Source organism: Mauremys mutica, chromosome 2 (assembly GCF_020497125.1).
Source record: "Mauremys mutica isolate MM-2020 ecotype Southern chromosome 2, ASM2049712v1, whole genome shotgun sequence".
In the NCBI taxonomy this organism is placed as follows: Eukaryota; Metazoa; Chordata; order Testudines; family Geoemydidae; genus Mauremys; species Mauremys mutica.
Genome location: NC_059073.1, coordinates 186,155,765 through 186,174,986, shown reverse-complemented (window position 1 = coordinate 186,174,986; position 19,222 = coordinate 186,155,765). Strand labels below are relative to the sequence as shown.

The following is a 19,222-nucleotide window of genomic DNA, read 5'->3' as shown; positions in this document are numbered from 1 at the left end:
CTGAGCCTACAAACACCTTATGCATCTGCTAATTTTACTCATGTGAGTACTCCCATTGAACTCAGCAGTATGTGTTTGCAGTATGAGGACTTAATTCCAGTACATTATAGTTATGTCTCCTGGCATTCTCTTAGCTACTTACTAAAGAATTAATCAGACTGGTTTCCTCTCTCCAGGTATTTTTGCAGTTTACTTTTTTCCTCCTGTTTGTTTGCTATCTGTCCAATAATTTGTGTCATCAATAAATTTGATCATGGTTCAATATACACCTCTCCTGTGTGGCTTGAAACTCTGGTGAATAGTCTTCTGGGCAATGGGATATTCTGAAGTGGGCCTCTTGCAATCTTTCTTGTTGTTATTCCATTTTATATTAAATATGGGGTGAAACTATAGTAAAGATCAGAATTACCAGTCACATAATTGAACACGGTTTGTTGGGGAAGAGTCAGCACAGCTTTTCTAAAGGGAAATCATGGCTCACCAGTTTATTAGAATTCTTTGAGGGGGGTCAACAAGCACGTGGACAAGGATGTTCTAGTTCAGTGGTGAGCAACATGTGGCTCGCAGGCCACATCAGCCCGCCAGCCACCGCCACTTCCCGCAGGTGCCATTGGCCAGGAATGGCAAACCGCAGCCAGTGGGAGCTGTGGGCGGCCATGCAAATGTAAACAAACTGTCTGGAGTTTCCACCAGCAGATTACCCTGATGGGCCACGTGCCACCGGTTGCCCACCTCTGTTCTAGTGGATATAATGTACTTGAATTTTCAGAAGGCCTTTGAAGAGGTCCCAAAGGCTCTTAGGCAAAAAAGCTGTCATGGGATAAGAAGGAAGTTTCTCTCATGGGTCAGTAACTGGTTAAAAGAGAGGAAATAAAGGGTAGGAATAAATATTCAGTTTTCAGAATGGAGAGAGGGATCTGGACTGGGACCAGTGCTGTTCAACATATTCATAAAGGATCTGGAAAAAGGGGTAAACAGTGAGGTAGCAAAATTTGCAGACGATACAAAATTACTCAAGATAGTTAAGTCCAAAGCACGCTGTGAAGAGCTACAAAAGGATCTCACAAAACTGCGCGAGTGGGCAACAAAATGGCAGATGAAATTCAATGTTAATAACTGCAAAGTAATGCACATTGGAAAACATAATCCCATATACATACAAAACGATGGGGTCTAAATTAAATGTTACCACTCAAGAAAAAGACCTTGGAATCATTTTGGATAGTTCTCTGAAAACATCTGCTCAGTGTGCAGCAGCAGTCAAAAAACTAACAGAATGTTAAGAACCATTAGGAAAGGGATAGATAATAAGACAGAAAATATCTTACTGCCACTATATAAATCCATGGTACCTCAACACCTTGACTGCTGCATGCAGTTCTGTTTGCCCCATCTCAAAAACAGATATATTAGAATTAGAAAGGTGCAGAGAAGGGTAACAAAAATGATTAAGGGTATAGATTACCCTCTCCATGTGAGGAGAGATTAAAAAGACTGGGACGTTTTAGATTGGAAAAAGAGGTAACTAAGGGGGATATGACAGAAGTCTATAAAATCGTGAATGGCATGAAGAAAGTGAATACGTGTTATTTACCCCTTCACATAACACAAGAACCAGGGGTCACCCAATGAAAGTAATAAACAGCAGATTTAAAACAAACAAAAGGAAGTACTTCTTCACACAGCACACAGTCAACCTGTGGAACTCATTGCCAGGGGATGTTGTGAAGGCCAAAATATAACTGGGTTCAAAAAATAATTAGATAATTTCATGGCGCATAGGTCCATCAATAGGTCAATCTTAGCCAAGATGGTCAGGGATGCACCACCATGCTCTGGGTGTCCTAAGCCTCTAACTGCCAAAAGCTGGGAGTGGATGACAGGGGATGGATCACTTGATAATTGCCCTGTTCTGGTCATTCCCTCTGAAGCATCTACCATTGGCCACTGTTGGAAGACAGGATACTGGGCAAGATGCACCTTTGGTGTGATCCAGTATGGTGGTTCTTATGTAAGAGAGACATTGAGAATGTCTCTCTAATCCAGTAGTTAGGTACTCATCTGTGAGGTGGGAGATCTGCCCTTCTCATCGTTGGGCAGAGGATGGAGTTGCACCGGGAGACTCGCACATGCCAGGTGAGTACACTAATCACTGGGCTAAAGATTATGAGGGAAATGTCCTCCCTCTCCCGGCCATTTGTGTCGAGTTAGGCGCGTTCAGAGGATGCCTACCAGCACGGCCGTCCCTAGGGGGATGCAGGGCCCGGGGCGGAAGCAACGGATTCGTCTCTTCTGGGACTGACCGCGCTGGGCAATTGCATTGGCCTGTGGGCCCTCCAAAGCACAGGGCCTGGAAAGGGGGGGTTCAGGGCGGAAGTGATGGATTTGTGCCTTCTGGGACCAACCTTGCCAGCCAATTGCACTGGCCCGTGGCCCCCCCAAAAGAGCGGTGGCCCCGATTCGCCCTACCCAAGGGACGTCTCTGCCTGCCAGATTGGGCCCAGCAGGTGAGATAGGGAGATGTCGGTCTCAACATGGTTTGAGGATCCTTTTGGGACTTAGACATGAAATAGGTGTCTGGATATTATCTGTACATTTATCCATGCCTGTCTCTCTGTGGCACCTCTCTATCTGGCCAGATACATCAGTGTGCTTTTATTTGAAATAATCCTTCCTGAAATGCAGACCTTTTATTTTCAACAACAATTTCTTTTAAGAAATGTTTACATAAAGTTCTGAATTTGAGTATCAACCCTTAGATCAAGTAGAAGAAAAAAAGGCTGCCCTATAATGTTGGATTTTGGAAGTGCTCCATCAGAATGAGGTGTGAACCTTTCATTTATTTTTAAAATGTGCAAGTGAAATTAGTGCTCATGGACTTTACTCAGGCACAGTACAGATAGGTGATGTGCATGCCAATCTGCACACTTCTGCTAATGTCCCCCAATTCTGACCGGCACCATTTACCTGCAGTTTACCATGTTTCTTTGGGAACACAGGAACTCCATTTTGGTTAGTTAGATCTGTCTGTTTTATACTGCTGCCTATCACCATAGTATCTGAGTGCTTTCCACATAAAACTAGTAGCAATAGAAAAGTAGTGGCACTTCTCTCTTTTTGAAGTCAAAAGTCTGCTTGGGGTAGGGCTGTGTGGGTGTTTTTTTTTTTTTTTTTTTTTTTTTTTTTGTAGAGATAAGGGAGTAGAAGGGAGGTTTATTTTGTGAGTGTCACTTATGGTGGAAAGACTTACAAAGAGGAAGGCTTGAAACCTTTCCTAAAGACTGGAATTCACCTGATCTCCTCTGGAAGATTGTTCCATAGTCACAGTCCCTCAATGGAGAGCTTAATCCCTAGCTCTCGCATGCTTTGTCCTGGGCTTTGTGATCTGCATAGTCACAGAAAAGTGCAGCTGTCATGATGGTTCATAGGTTGAAATTTAATCCTTTAATTACTTTGAAAATTAATGCTCCAGTGGACCAATGGTCCATCTAGTTCAGTATTCTGTCTCTGACAGCGATGAGTACAAAATGTTTCATATTATACCTTGAAATGTAACATTTTATCTCCTAAAATATGTTTTTATTTTATCTAATGTAACTACAGATGCTCTTATTATTCATGTAAATTCTAATTCTTTTTTGAAACCTGCTGAGCTCTTGATCTTTACATTTTGTGGCAGTGAGTTTCACAGATTAATTATGTGTATTTGTTTCCTTTCATCGGTTTTAAACTTGACACCTTTAATTTGATTGAGTGTTCTCTTGTCCTCTAAAAGGGATGGAGCTCCTGGTTTGCCTAAATAAACCATAATGCCACATTGGGCTTGATCCAGTTCTCACTTAAGTCATTAGAAAGACTCCCTTTGACTTCAGTAGGTGTTGGATTATGCCCTTATGGAGCAGAAACTTCTAATCATGATGTAATGCAATGGTTTTGTAAGGAATGTTAGTAGCAAAGTCCTCATTTTAATCAGATGTGTGAGTAAATCAAACAGGATTTACTTCTAGATTGACATGATTAAAATTATTCTTTTAAAAAAAATCTGCATATTCTACAATTTGATCCCAAAGAAAAAGCTAGATCAGTTATACTCTGATTGACCTAGACCCTTAGAAATGTAAATCTCTCAGTTTTATGAGTTGACCTTTTAGGAAATTACATACCTACTTAAGCCAGGAGCTTAGAGTTTTCTGAATAAGTTTTGTCTCTATCTGTAATATTAAGTAGACAGGTCCAAGCTGGACCTCTAGATCCAAACCCCCCTCTTCCACTTTTCCCTGAATCTTGGGAAAATTCAGATGTGGGTCTAAATTTGTGGCTCAGGTCCAACTCTAGTAATGCTCTTTGAATCTAATTTGGTACTGTGGATTTGTTGGTTTTGAATTGCTTTAAGTTACTTGATATCTCTGACTTGCTGACCTAACGTCATTTAGGCGAGGGCTATATATATACAGCCAATGTCAGGTGGCATTTTTTTTTTTTAGAGAGCTCCCTTACTTATTCATTTAATTACAACATGCTGTATTTTACCTTACACTGTGTCTTCATTTGCCACTGTACATGTTGGTGTTACAACAGCTCCTTATGGAGTACATTACTGTGAAATATGTATGAAATTACAGTTGTCATTTTCAATTATTTTTCCCCCAAAGGATAATAATAATAATAATAATTAATAAAAAATATTCATGTGAGAATGCAGGGCACAAAGATAAACTGATCCAAACTCCCACCCCCTTGCCTTGTCCGACACTTTTGCAACATTTGGGGAGGCAAGAATTCACCCAGGAACCATGCCAGTGTTCAAATCTTTTCCAACACATTTATCAGGATGGACAGAACCACCCTGTCACTGAAAGGAGCAGCTAATCCAAGTATAATGAAATAAATCCAATATGCTTACTTAACAAAGGGACTCCTACCTCTCTTAGTAAACAAATAGTCCAAACTGCTCCTCCAGGCTCAGCCATTCAGTCGCAGATTAGGGCTCCTCTTTCCCATTGGACAGTGGTTGTGTCTTGCCTGCAGTGCGGCTTGTCGTGGCCACACTCCCAGGTTGCTCCCTTGTCCTGTTTCCCAGCCTTGAGCTCATGCTCAGGGCCTGCTGTGTCCCTACAACAGGAGCACTGGCCCTTTCTCTAATGGGAAGAGAACTGGCAGCAGGAAGTCAGGGCTAACCAATCAGGGCACTGGAGGCCTTCACAGCACTGCTGCTGACATGTGGAGTGATAGGGCTCCCTTCATTATATAGAAATATAAACACAATGTATCATAAAGACAGAGAGTACTGTACAATGAAAAAAGCTCAAATACTGCAACCAAAGAAGTTAAGGAAACTATAATTGGTGTGACATGTGAGTAACTATTGTAGCATTAAAGTAAACAACAAAACAAACACTGTGCTAATAAAATAAATTACTATCATAGTAAAATTAGAGTTGGATAAACACATCTTTCCTCGGTCTTTTTTTTTTAAACCAACACAAAAGTAGGACCAGAACTTCAAACTTTTTGATTTTGTTTACTGTTAGTAAGTAATGTGTTATAGCGGCCAAAAAGTTGGGAGCATCTGGTCTACTCAGACACTGGGCTCCCTGCTCCTTCCAGGGAAGAGAAGAATCTCGATTCCCGTATGCATGAGGCAAAAAAGATTCTGGTCCTTCTTCCCCAGCTGCCCCATCCTCCCATGGTGTTTGTAAGGAAAAAGAGAGACTGACAATCCTTGGCTCATCCTTTCTTCCAGGAGGAGAGGAGTGAAGATGTTGACACTATAAACCTGTGACTTGAGCTGACCTTCCTTTTTATATTGAAGTCTGTGTAGGGAAGGGTCCCCATTTCCCCTCTGTCTGTTTCTAGGCAGACTTCCTTCTGACTTCAAGAGCAGGCAACAAGAAGCACCACTGCCCCTGCCCGTCCAAAGAGAGGATTTTTTTTTAGTGTGGACAAGCTACTCACTGTTAAACAGCAGGAGGACCAGGGAAGCACACTTCCTTGTCTTGCTGCACTGTTTCTTTAAGCACTATGGAACAGAGACACACAGTACACTGAACTTACAAAACCCTGCTTGGAACACTGGTGCAGAATTTTCCTGCTCAAGGTTTTCCCTGAGCCCACTTGCATTATGAAGTGTCTTGGCTTAAAGGAAAATAGATCCTGTGAAACTAAATTGATATCTTTCTTGATGAGATTACAATTTTGATTGATTACGGTAATAGTGTTGATGTAATATACTTTAGACTTCTGTAAGGTATTTGACTTGGTATTGCATCGCATTTTGATTAAAAAACTAGAATGATACAAAATTAATAGGGCTCTCAAGCAATTAATCATACTGTTAATAATAGAATACTATTTATTTAAATATTTTTGGATGTTTTCTACATTTTCAAATATATTGATTTCAGTTACAACACAGAATACAAAGTGTACAGTGCTCACTTTATATTTATTTTTATTACAAATATTTGCACTGTAAAAAACAAAAGAAATAGTATATTTCAGTTCACCTCATACAAGTATTGTAGTGCAATCTCTTTATAATGAAAGTTGAACTTACAAACGTAGAATTATGTACAAAAAATAACTGCATTCAAAAATAAAACAATGTAAAACTTTAGAACCCACAAGTCCACTTCAGCAAATCGCTCAGACAAACGTGTTTGGTTACAATTTTCAGGAGATAATGCTGCCCACGTCTTGTTTACAATGTCACCTGAAAGTGAGAACAGGCGTTCGCATGGCACTGTTGTAGCCGGCATCGCAAGATATTTATGTGCCAGATGAGCTAAAGATTCATATGTCTCTTCATGCTTCAACAACCATTCCAGAAGACTTGCGTCCATGCTGATGACGGGTTCTGCTTGATAACAATCCAAAGCAGAGCAGACCGCTGCTTTCATTTTCATCATCTGATTCAGATGCCACCAACAAAAGGTTGATTTTCTTTTTTGGTGGTTCGGGTTCTGTAGTTTCCGCATCGGAATGTTGCTCTTTTAAGACATCTGAAAGCATGCGCCACAGCTCGTCCCTCTCAATTTTGGAAGGCACTTCAGATTCTTAAACTTTGGGTCGAGTGCTGCATCTGTCCTTAGAACAAACATGTGCTGGGTCATCATCTGAGACTGCTATAACATGAAATATATGGCAGAATGCAGGCAAAAACAGAACAGGAGACATACAATTCTCCCCCAAGGAGTTCAGTCACAAATTTAATTAACACATTCTTTTTTAACGAGCATCATCAGCATGGAAGCATGTCCTCTGAAATGGTGGCCAAAGCATGAAGGGGCATATGAATGTTTAGCATATCTGGCACATAAATACCTTGCAATGCTGGCTACAAAAGTGCCATGCGAATGCCTGTTCTCACTTTCAGGTGACATTGTAAATAAGAGGCAGTCTGCAGTATCTCCAGTACATGTAAACAAACTTGTTTGTCTTAGCAGTTGGCTGAACAAGAAGTAGGACTGAGTGGACTTGTAGGTTCTAAAGTTTTACATTGTTTTGTTTTTGAGTGCAGTTATGTAACTCAATAAAATCTACAGCTGTAAGTTATATTTTCATGATAAAGAAATTGTACTACTGTACTTGTATGAGGTGAATTGAAAAATACTATTTCTTTTGTTTATCATTTTTACAGTGCAAATATTTGTAATAAAAATAATAATACAAAGTGAGCACTGTATTCTGTGTTGTAATAGAAATCATTATATTTGAAAATGTAGAAAAACATTGACAAATATTTAATACATTTCCATTGGTATTCTATTGTTTAACAGTGCGGTTAATCGTGATTAATTTTTTTAATTGCAGTTAATTTTTTTTTAGTTAATCATGTGAGTTAACTGTGATTAATCAACAGCCCTAAAAATTAATGTGGCACATATTAAATTGATTAAAAATTGAGTAACTAATAAGTAATGTAATTATCCAATTATCAAAATGTAATTATAAACATGGAATCATTATCAAGTGGAGGTATATCTAATAAAATCCCACAGGGATCAGTTCTTGGCCCTACGCTATTTAACATTTTTATTAATGACCAGAAGAAAACATAAAATCATATCTGATACAATTTGTAGATGATCCCAAAATTTAGGAAGTGGTAAATAATGAAGCAGATAGTTCACTGGTACAGACCGATCTGGATAACTTGGTAAGCTGGGCGCAAGCAAACAATATGCATTTTAATATGGCTAAATGTAAATGTATACATCTAGGAACAAAGAATGTAGGCTGTACTTACAGGATGAGGGACTCCATCCCAGGAAGCATTGATTCTAAAAGGATTTGGGATCGCGGTGAATAATCAGCTGACCATGAACTCCCATGGCAATGCTGTGGCCAAAAGGGCTAATACGATCCCTGGATTCATTAAAAGGGTATCTCACGTAGGAGTAGGGAGAGCATTTTACCTCTGTATTTGGCATGGCTCCAGCTGCTGCTGGAATACTGTGTCCAGTTCTGGTGTCTGCAGTTCAAGAAGGATGTTGATAAATTGGAGATGGTTCAGAGAAGAGTGATGAGAATGATTAAAGGATTAGAAAACATGCCTTAAAATGATAGACTCAAGAGGCTCAATCTATATTAGTTTAACAAAGAAAAGGATAAGGGTGATATGATCATTGTTTGTAAGTACCTACAAGAGGAACAAATATTTGATAATAGGCTCTTCAGTCTAGGAGAAAGGTATAATATGATCCAATGGCTGGAAGTTGAAACTAGACAAATACAGGCAGGAAATAAGGTGTAATTTTTCAACACTGGAGGTAATTAACAATTTTCCAAGAGTCGTTTTGGATTTTGCATCTCTGGCAATTTTTAAACCAAGACTTGATGTTATTCTAATAGATATGCTCTAGGGCAGGGGGCCCCAACGCAGTGCCAAGCGGCGTCATCCAGAGGTGTCGCCGCCGAAATGCCGCCGAATTTCAGCAGATGCTCGACCGCCGCCACGGTCCTTCGTCTGGCACCTGCCAGACGAAAAGGTTGGGGACCACTGCTCTAGGGATTATTCTGGGGAAGTTCTGTGGGCAGTGTTATACAGGAGGTCAGACTAGATCACTGTGGTCCCTTCTGGCTTTGGAATCTATGCATCTGTGAAAGAGTTTGTACACTGAGACTGTCAGGTGTGTGTTTTTGGTCCTGCTACTGCTGGATGTGGGGGCAGGTAGGTGATCTCTTTCTTCCTCAAGATGCAATTTTTGGATTGGTCAGTGGGCCTCCTTACCAATACCCCCAAAGATAGAAGAGGTGGCAGGACGTAGCCTGCCACATGCAGAAAATGATAACAAGAATGATGGTTGCTGCCCTCTTGAAACTGTTAGTGGTAAGGTTGTGGGCAGAACCTGTTGAGGCAAATGGATATGGTCTGGGGCTGATGCAGTGCTCGAATTTTCATTGTCCTTCCCTTGGGAAGAAGAAGAGAGGGGAAAGGAAGCTTTACCCTTCTTGTAATGGTGACCAGGACATCAGGGCTGGCAGGGGCATTGGGCATAAATATCTGCAACAATTTTTCCAAGTGTTCTTTCACAAGCCATTTTGTGATACACAGTACTTTTGGAAAGTAAATCCAGAAACTCTCAAAATCTCAAGTGCCAAGAGTTTCACCCATCCCTAACTACAAACAACATGAGATTGTTACCCCTGGCAATGGCTGTGTTTATTTGAATTTTCAGAGAAAGGTGTTTACATTAAATTGAAGAGAGATATCACATTTTATCAGTTGTCCATTTCTCTGTGCTGCAGCCTTCTTTACCCATTTTATAACAATGCCATGCTGAAAAGGAAATTGCAATCAGTGAAGTTACTCTGGATACTGGTATAAATGAGAGCAGAATCTGGCCCTAACAGTGGATTTAAAAAACAAAATCAAAACTGAGTTGCATCAAGGATCTGTATGGAAAATGTCAGCGTGAGTGAAATTAAAGAGAGGCTAAATGGGAAAGCTGTCAGAGGGTATTCATTTTAAGGCCATGTGGGCCTCAAAGATCAGAGATCCCAGCAATATAAATTGAAAATGAGCATTGAATGCATAGGTCAATACTATGATCCATTTAATGCAAATTAGATATGGCCTTCAAGATGTTGGCAAGCTGTGGATGTCAGTTACAGAAAGTTTGGTTAGTCTGTTCTAAGGCCTAAAAATGCAGACAGTGTCCCTTTAAGTGCACATGTAGCAGTCCTACTCTTGGAAAGATCTCTTAACAGATTGGTACAGACAGCCATCAGTTACTATATCCGTCACTTCTATCTCAGTGTGCCACATGTTTCAAAAATTTCCCAATTGGTAAGGTTGAAATAATCTAAAACCCCAATCGTATTATCCTTTCATGCATTGTCTCATCATATCACATTTCATTCTTTTGCTGTGGGGCTATGTGGCATATCTTTATTATTAGCTCTTTTGGCTTTCACTCTGTATTTTTCTCCAATTGGCAATTTTAGTTTCTTAAAGTCTACAATTTCCCTGATATGTAAGGCTGTATATTCCCTCCCCATTTCCTGTCTTGGAATATAACTGAATATTTTAAATTAACTGCCAGGAACAAGGTTCAGTAATTCCCCCTACATTATCTTTTTGTTTTATTGTACATGCTTCATGTACTGTAATTTATTGATGCTTCTCTCAAGTAGACAATCATTAGTTTAATTATTAATAAGCCTTTAGAGTCCTTGCAGATCATGGCTTTAAGAAGGGTGAAACCAAGTGCAAAGCCCACCAGTTTTTAAAAGTAGTGTTAAATTCTCAAATTGTGGATCATCTATCCATATGCAGTACCTGTCAATTCATATTGATATAAATATAAAATGAGTCAGTAATCAAGTTAAGGGAGTTTACAGCAAAGAAGCAGCAAGTCTGCACAGTTATAATTTCTGCAGTCTGTTTCAAAACTAAATTTATGTATCACCTTTCATCCAGATGCTTTTAAAAGTGCTTTCAGAAAAATTACTCTGCATTCAGTAAGCAGGAGCAGACCAGAGAATGAACAGGACTCAGAATCACAGTTCCCCCTGTGCTTCCCCCTTGATCTGGGGAGGGAGCAAGGCCCAGATCCTCAAAGGTATTTAGGTACCCAAGTTCCAAATGAGGTAGATGCCTATATGCCTTTCAGGATCCAGGCCTAAGTCTCTTCACATCTTTTTGTGGAGCAATTTATTCCCATCTCTGCATGACCAGAATTGGGGGGTTGGGTCAGGGCTCCTGTTCCTCCCCTCCCATTTGTTTGCAGGGAAGAATATCAGGTGAGTTGCCCCTGGTTCTACCTACTGCAACCAAAGTCTGAAGCTATGCAGGGCTCAGCAAGAGAGCAATGGGAGTCCTTGCTTCCTCTTGTTCTCCCATCTGGCCAGGCCAAGTAACTGATTTTATTATATTTAAGGGTATGTCTACACTGCAATAAAAGACCCGCAGCTGGCCCAGGTCAGCTGACTCAGGTTCATGAGGCTCAGGTGCAGTGCTATAAAATTGTGGTGTAGACATTTGGGCTTTGGCTCCAAGACCGCGCAAGGAGGGGAGGGTCCCAGAGCCCGGTCTGCAGCCTGAGCCCAAATGTCTACACTGCAATTTTATAGCCCCTCAGCCTGAGCCCCGCGAGTCTGTGTCAGCTGACCTGATGCAGGTGTGCTTGTGCTGCGGGTCTTTTATCACAGTTTAGACATACCCTAAGTGTTGTACACAATTTTGCTCACCATTTAAATACTTGTATGATTATGTGACATCTGTTTGAAAAGTCCACAGAAACACTACGTAGCCCTTTAGGATTGGAATTGAAGAGTATCATAGGAGAACTGAGGCTGGCAGAACATAATTACACATGCTGGAATTTGACCAAGCTGGGTTAACACTCCAGTTCTTTTGATAGGTGCCATGAGATTTTCAGTGACCACAAGTGGTCAAGACTTGGGGGGTTGTACATCTTATTTGAAAGAGAGCACCAGGGTAGCCCCTAACATTATGCTAGGATATTGGTTCTGTACTGACTTGGAAGAAAGAGTGCCACCTACTGAATCACTATCACAGCTTCCTACAACACCTGGATTGCATTACATTCATATTAACTTTATATTATATTACAGTTTATTAATAACATAGCCAGGAATGTTGTTGAATATTCTTAGTGAAGGAACACGTTTGGACAAAAGTAGCAGTAAGTTCTCTAGTGGGCCCAGCTACCCAGAAACATCTGCAAATATCTGGCTTGAAAAATTATTAAGCTGGAGATGAATATGAGACATAAAGTTCAACTATCTGCATGTCATCAGCTTAACACAATTTTAAAGTATAAAATGGGCTTCAGTTTCCCATTCCAACGATTAAAAAAAAGTTAATTCTGTCATTACCAGCTTTTAAAAAGTGCTTTAAAACACCTCTAGGCTTTTTCTAACTTCAAAAAGATGACTTGCCTCTATTGTACCACCTACTGGCCCTCAGATTGCTCTTAGTGGGTGTTTATTTTAATTCCAGAGTCTTGAGCAACAGCCGATTTTGATCTTGGGTGTCTGTTTGTCATTGCTAAACAGGGACAAGGCAGTAATATGAAAGTAATCACTTGGTCACATCATTCATCATCATTTTACGTGTCAGTGTTTAATAAGATTAGAGTAGCAATGAATGGATGACTGAACAAGTACCTTCATCTCCTTGTGGTCATACTTTTGAAATATGTTCAAGACAGAGGTGTATGTCTATTTTAAGACTGGGACAAATCAGACTCAAATTATATTGTCTTGTGATGAGTTAAGGTTAGATTATTTACCTCTCAAAGACAAGAAAAGCCTCCACATGAGAAGAAAAGAAAAGTACCAACATCAAAAAAGATACACATGATTATATCTCAAGTGTCAGAGGGGTAGCCGTGTTAGTCTGGATCTGTAAAAGCAGCAGAGAGTCCTGTGGCACCTAGACTGTTAGTCTATAAGGTGCCACAGGACTCTTTGCTGTTTTTACATGATTATATCTGTTATTGAATGGGAACATAGGCTGAAACTTAGATAATTTTTAAAGGTACAAATAAATATCATGAACTGCACCTTAGGGAGGCATGCCTACGTACAAAATTTGTATCGCTTTAACTATACTGGTAGACTTAAAATAATGCAACCCCCTCTAGTTTGGAGCCAGTTATACCAGTATAAAATGTGCTTATAGCCATATAGCCTATTCCTGTATGTGAAGGGGAATAAGTTAGACCAGTGTAACTGTACGCAGGTGAGCTGGTACCAGTATAACTTTATCAGTAAAAAAAAATCACATTCCTCACAGACATTATCCGAGTAAAAAAACTGTGTGTAGACCAGGCCTTAGAATCTCAGATCTTTCTTCAAGGGTCTGAAGCAGTGATGTATAGCTTGTGGCCTGGGGTCTGCTTCAGGTCTCTAACTTGCAGCCCTCAAGAACAAGGGCATGAAGAAGAAAATTTGTTTTTTGATTATGCATTGAAAAAAATGTGCTAGAGCCCCACCCAGCAATTTTAAAACTGAAGTAGTTGGACCAGCTTCATTGCTACAGGGAAGCGGTTGGGGACATCACCTTTTCAACTTACTCTGGCTGCTTCCCCTTCAGTGGCAGGAGATGCTGTGGTGTAAGTCAGGAGAGCACTGAGCAGTCGTTGTCTTGTCCCTCGTGCAGCTGCTCAGCAATTCTCTTGTGGGCCACCTGGTGCATTCAGGGGAAAGAAGAGAGTAGTTTTGGCTACTCCATTGCCTGCTTCCTTATGAGTTTAGGGAAAGCAGGATAGATGCCTGAGTTTAGGTAAGATCCAACAAAAGATGTCTCCCTTTCCCCACACAACCACCCACGGCAGCCCAGGAGACTGAAAAAGAGGAGAAGCTGAGAACCAGCAACCAGTTACAGCCTCTGATTCTCTGTTGCAGGCCTGGGGCAAGTTAGAGTAGGGCAAGTCGTGCCAGCTGGCACTGGTCATTTTGGCACCATATGCCCACTGAGGGTAGCTGGAAAGCAGCACACTGCAGCCATTTCTTTCCCCCACCTCTGAGATTCCTTTTTGCACTAATGGCTGTGGGAGGAAGTGTAGGAGCTGACTGCCCCAGCTTTTCACCAGCTGGGAGCTTCCTTGTGCCAGGGAGACATGAGAGTGATTTCCACTCCTTTTGTGTTGCCTGAGTAGCACATAGAGTGTACAACGGGGCAGAGAATCATCCACAAAGCATTGATTGTGGCCCCTTGACCTTTTAAAAAATGTTCTGCTCTTGAAGTGAAAAAAGGTGAACATCACTGGAGAAAAGAGACTCTGAACATGAAAAATTGATGACATATTATTCTAAGTGAAAAATAAAAACTATATTACACTTACACCATCAGTTAATTACCACGTTACAGCAGCTGTCCTGGTAGCATGGCTTCTGGCTCCACACAGGAAGGGATTCTCTTCTCCACATCCACAGGACGGGGAGGAAGAAGGCTTGCAAAATTTACAAGCCTCGAGCTCCTTTTACCTGAGGGGATGGGGTCAGGAAAAATTCACAAGCCTGCTGAGTTTTCCTCCCCTTGGTTAGCCCTCTCCTCCAGGTTTGTTCCTGTGAGGGTACAATCTGGTACGCTGGCAATTATAGTTTTATTGGTAGAGTGGCTTTTTTTCAAACAGTGTACACTGTATATTAGGAAAAGAAAAAGACACAAGAAAGGTACTCAGACAAAAATATTCATGAGAGAAAGAGGGCATAATTAAAATATGCTCTGCACTTTTCAGTCTCTATTTCCTCATTTCCTTCTTACTCGTTTTCAGATACAATATATCATACTACTAATTAAAGGACAAGAATCAAATTTCTTTTACTAATGCAAAATACCCATTACTCTCCAGTGACCACAACTGAAGTATGCAGTCTTTTCTCTCAAGTGAAAAACAGTGGGAATGAAATAATTTGATGTTCTATTTCAGCCAGACAGGATTGGGTTAACCTGCTTAAGTATTCTAAATTATGCGTAAATCCATAACAATAAATGGCCTTTTGCAAGTCAAGGGCTCTTTTTTTTTTTTTTACAATGTGAAGTTGCATGTTTATATTCTTATAAAGTCTGTCTTCTTATTTGTTATAATGTCTAGTTTTACATTTATTGCCATCCCCTCCCGCACATTGGAGAGGGAGAATGGGCCGTGCTCAGGTATAATTATTGAAATGCATGTCTATAAACTTAGTGCATTTAATTCTTTGTTATTTGAATGTCCAGTAGATGCTAGCTGGATATTGCTTAGGTGGAAAGAGCACTTACTGTTCCTTCAAACTAACAAAACAGTTTAACAGCTCATCTTTTATGTTTCAAACATTGTGCTTTGTTCTTTTTATTCGTTTGCTCTCTTGCCATGATTTTCTAAATTCTGCCTTCTATCTCGCCATTTTATTTTAAATCAAAAAATGTCTCTTCCTGCATTTAGATTGGATCCTGGATAAAGAGGGCAACAGAAGCTGTTGTTGCTGAGGCAGGTGAAGGTCATGCAGGAGAGAGAAAATTCCTGAGGTTTAGGGAGTGAAGGGTGCAGAGCAACCAGGAGCAGCTCTAGGTATTTTGCCGCCCCAAGCACGGCAGGCAGGCTGCCTTTGGCGGCTTGCCTGCGGGAGGTCCCCGGTCCCGCAGATTCAGTGGCACGCCTGCAGGAGCTCCGCGGGACCAGCGGACCCTCCGCAGGCATGCCGCCGAAGGCAACCTGCCTGCCGCCCTCGCGGCGACCGGCAGAGCGCCCCCGGTGGCTTGCCGCCCCAGGCACGTGCTTGGCGTGCTGGTGCCTGGAGCCGCCCCTGAGAGCAACAGGGCCTAAGCTTGCTTTGTGTGCTTGGATGCTACTGTCTTTAAGTTTCCTCTCTCCCCATAGTCTTGATGAACTCTTCCTGGGATTTTGAAAGGGGAAAAAAAATTCACATTGGGCTCAAGCTAATTTGATCCATTCAGTTTTCTAAACTTTGAAGTGTCTGAGTAGTTATAGTTTTTCCTACTGTGATTTTAAAGAATGCTTCTGATGTTTTACTCAGTTTACCACAGAGGAGTAATCAACACACACAAAAGTGCTGTATGAAAAATAACAAGCCAAAGTCAGCAGAGTTTTCTTTGGGCTGATGAAAGTTGCAATTTAAGGCAGGGGCGGGCAAACTTTTTGGCCTGAGGGCCGCATCGGGTTTCGGAAAATTGTATGGAGGGCTGGTTAGGAGAGGCTGTGCCTCCCCAAACAGCCAGGCATAAACCGGCCCCTGCCTTCATCTGACCCCCCCCACACTTCTTGTCCCTGACGACCCTCCGGGACTCCTGCCCCATCCACCCCCCTTGCTCCCTGTCCCCTGACCGCCCCAGACCCCCACCCCTTCTCCCTGTCCCCTCACTTCTCCCTGCTGCCCCATCTAACCCCTCCTCTCATTCCTGACTGCTTCCCTGGGTCCCCTGCCCCATCCACCCCCCCTGCTCCCTGACCACTTCCGGAACCCCTGCCCCTGACTGCCTCCCATTGCCCCATCCAACCCCTCCTTTTCTTCCTGACTGCCCCCTGCCAGGACTGCTGCCTCATCCAACCACCCCTTCTCCCTCATTGCCCCCGGAACCCCCACCCTCTGGCCGCCCCAACCCCTATCCAGACCCCTGGCCCCTGACCACCCCCCGAACTCCCCTGCCCTCTAATCCAACCCCCCACCCCTGCTCCCTTACCGCGCTGTCTGAAGCACCGGTGGCTGGTGGCGCGGCTGCACCATAAGAGGCAGCCGCACTGCCTGGCTGGAGCCAGCCATGCACCGCGCAGCTCATAGAACCGGGTCAGGCTGGGCTCTGCAGCTGCGCTGCCCCAGGAGCTCACAGCCCCGCTGCCCAGAATATTGCACCGATGGTGCAGTGGGATGAGGCTGTGGAGGAGGGGGAACAGCAGGGGAGGGGCCGGGGGCTAGCCTCCCGGGCCAGGAGCTCAGGGGTCAGGGAGAATGGTCCCGTGGGCCAGATGTGGCCCGCGGGCCATAGTTTGTCCACCTCTGATCTAAGGGGTCTGTTTGGTTAGCATTGTTCCATGATGCAGATGTTGTCATTCTTCCATGCCATTGTCTCTCTCCTGGTAAACAAGTCAGATGCACCTTGGTTTGGTGAACTCAGAAGTCCTTAGGACATTTCTCTGTTTTGTTTGTTTGTTTTTGTGGTTTAAGCTCATTTTTGTGAGCAACAAATGAACTTCTACTGTGTGAGTAAATCTTCTGTGCATGAATGGGAGGTTAGACCTCTTAAGCAGCAGGAGAATCTATAGCAGGGGTCGGCAACCTTTTAAAAGTGGTGTGCCGAGTCTTCATTTATTCACTCTAATTTAAGGTTTTTTGTGCCAGTAATACATTTTAACATTTTTAGAAGGTCTTTTTCTATAAGTCTATAATATATAACTAAACTTTTGTTGTATGTAAAGTAAATAAGGTTTTTAAAATGTTTAAGAAGCTTCATTTAAAATTAAATTAAAATGCAGTGGCCAGGACCCGGGCAGTGTGAGTGCCACCGAAAGTCAGCTCATGTGCCGCCTTCGGCATGCGTGCCATATGTTGCCTACCCCTGATCTATAGTACTTCATTTGACAAAGTTTTCAAAACAAAGGTGCAGACTGATCAACTGAAAGAAGGACATTACTTGTTTAATTTAAAATAAAGAAGAATTGAAAGAGACTGGAAGGCTTGGGAGTTTGGTAATGAGATACAGAGCCATTCTGCTGCAGTTTATTGGTCAGATTCCAGCTTCACTTCTCGTAACTGAAAGTCATTACTATTTGATGACTGGTTGATGATATAAGTAAAGTGAGTAGATGATCTCAAACAATTTCCTAGTGGATAAGTGCCCACATTACAGTGTTGCCAGTCTCTCACTTTTATTGCGAGTCTGACAATATTTGCTGTGTGTCTTAAAGCCCCAGCTCCTGGGGTCATGTGATTAAATCTCAGGTTCACTGAGGGAAACCTGAAAACATGATCCCTAAAGGCTCAAGGATAGAAACACAAATAAAAAGATCCCAACATTTAAAAAATCTCATGATTTTTAACCCAATCTCATGATTTTTGAGGTGGCCGATTCACAATGTTTTAATGTTTTGGGGTTAGCAATACTGAAAAAGCATTATAGCACCACCACCACCACCGGCTCTTGTTGATAGTCTCAGCAGAGAGGTTAAGGTTTGCTTGGGCATGGACACTGAATTATCCTCTCACCTTGAGGAGTAGTCTTTGCAGGGGAAGATTGAAGCATACTGCTGGAGCAGTCTGAAGAATTCTGCTGTGCCACTGCCTGTGCTGTACCTGCTCAGTGGGTAAAAGGAAGAGGTCAGTCTATAGGTCTGCCAGTCTTGACACCTTTTGTGAGCATTAAAATCACATTAAAAGCATTAAAAGGACTTGAAATAAAAGTGCTAGTGAACTATCAATCAACAGGAAAGAAACAAGAGGATGCACACTGTTTAGTAACAAGTTTATTTGCATAGAGATTGCTGTCTTTGAAATGTTATTTTTGTTCGCAGTGTGGATTGCAAGATTGCAGTGTACAATCACATTTTCTGAACATGTTTCAACATGTAATTGCATTGGCCTATATACAGTAACTTGGCTGCCTTGTAGCTTTAATCCTAGCCATTGTAAGAGTGCTGACTGAATCACAGGATAAAAATAGCCTTTACTCAGACATGCTATATGCTTTCAGTTGCTCTCTGCTTTGACAAGATGTTGGTAACATGACATAATTAAAGGTTGACAAAAGTAGTAGGGAGAATGCCTTTGGGTGATTATTATGCACACAGAAATAAAGGTTAACTTGATGAAATTTGACTAATATGGTTACATTTCAAATCAGTGTCCCTCTTTTTGTTAAATTCTTTATTAGTGCTGGTTGTCTGATGAAACAGTGTTCTTGCCTCAGAACAGTTCTGATTCACATTGCTTCTGTTTGAAAGACACTGCTAATAGTTGATGGAATTTAAAAGTAATTATTGTTACATGTGACTTCAGTGGCAAAAAGTAGGAATAAAAAATTCAGTTCAGTGTCAGCGGAGTTATAGGGTATGGTCTACACTGCAATTAAAAACCCACTGCAGGCCTGTGCCAGCTGTCTTGGACTTGTGGGTTTCGGGCTAGGGGGCTGTTTAAATATGGTGTAGATGCTTGGGCTCTGGCAGGAGCCTGGCCTCTAGGACCCTACAAGGTGGGAGGGTCCCAGACCTGGAGTCCGAATGTCTACACACCAATTAAACAGCCCCAGAGCCTG

At 41.9% G+C, this 19,222-nt stretch overlaps 1 protein-coding gene and 1 long non-coding RNA gene across 8 annotated transcripts in view; one reads left to right on the top strand and one right to left on the bottom strand.

Moving 5' to 3' along the window:
* The window catches only part of FHOD3 (formin homology 2 domain containing 3), a 650,322-nt gene that overhangs the window by 4,405 nt on the left and 626,695 nt on the right, over positions 1-19,222 (top strand). The gene's annotated exons all lie outside the window — the stretch shown is intronic.
* LOC123365163 overlaps positions 14,591-19,222 on the bottom strand; it is a 47,305-nt gene continuing 42,673 nt past the window's right edge. The window contains exons 2-3 of the long non-coding RNA XR_006577455.1: positions 18,178-18,264; positions 14,591-14,615 (exon numbers count right to left, since the gene is read on the bottom strand). This is a non-coding gene — a long non-coding RNA (uncharacterized LOC123365163). The remainder of the gene's footprint in view (positions 14,616-18,177; positions 18,265-19,222) is intronic.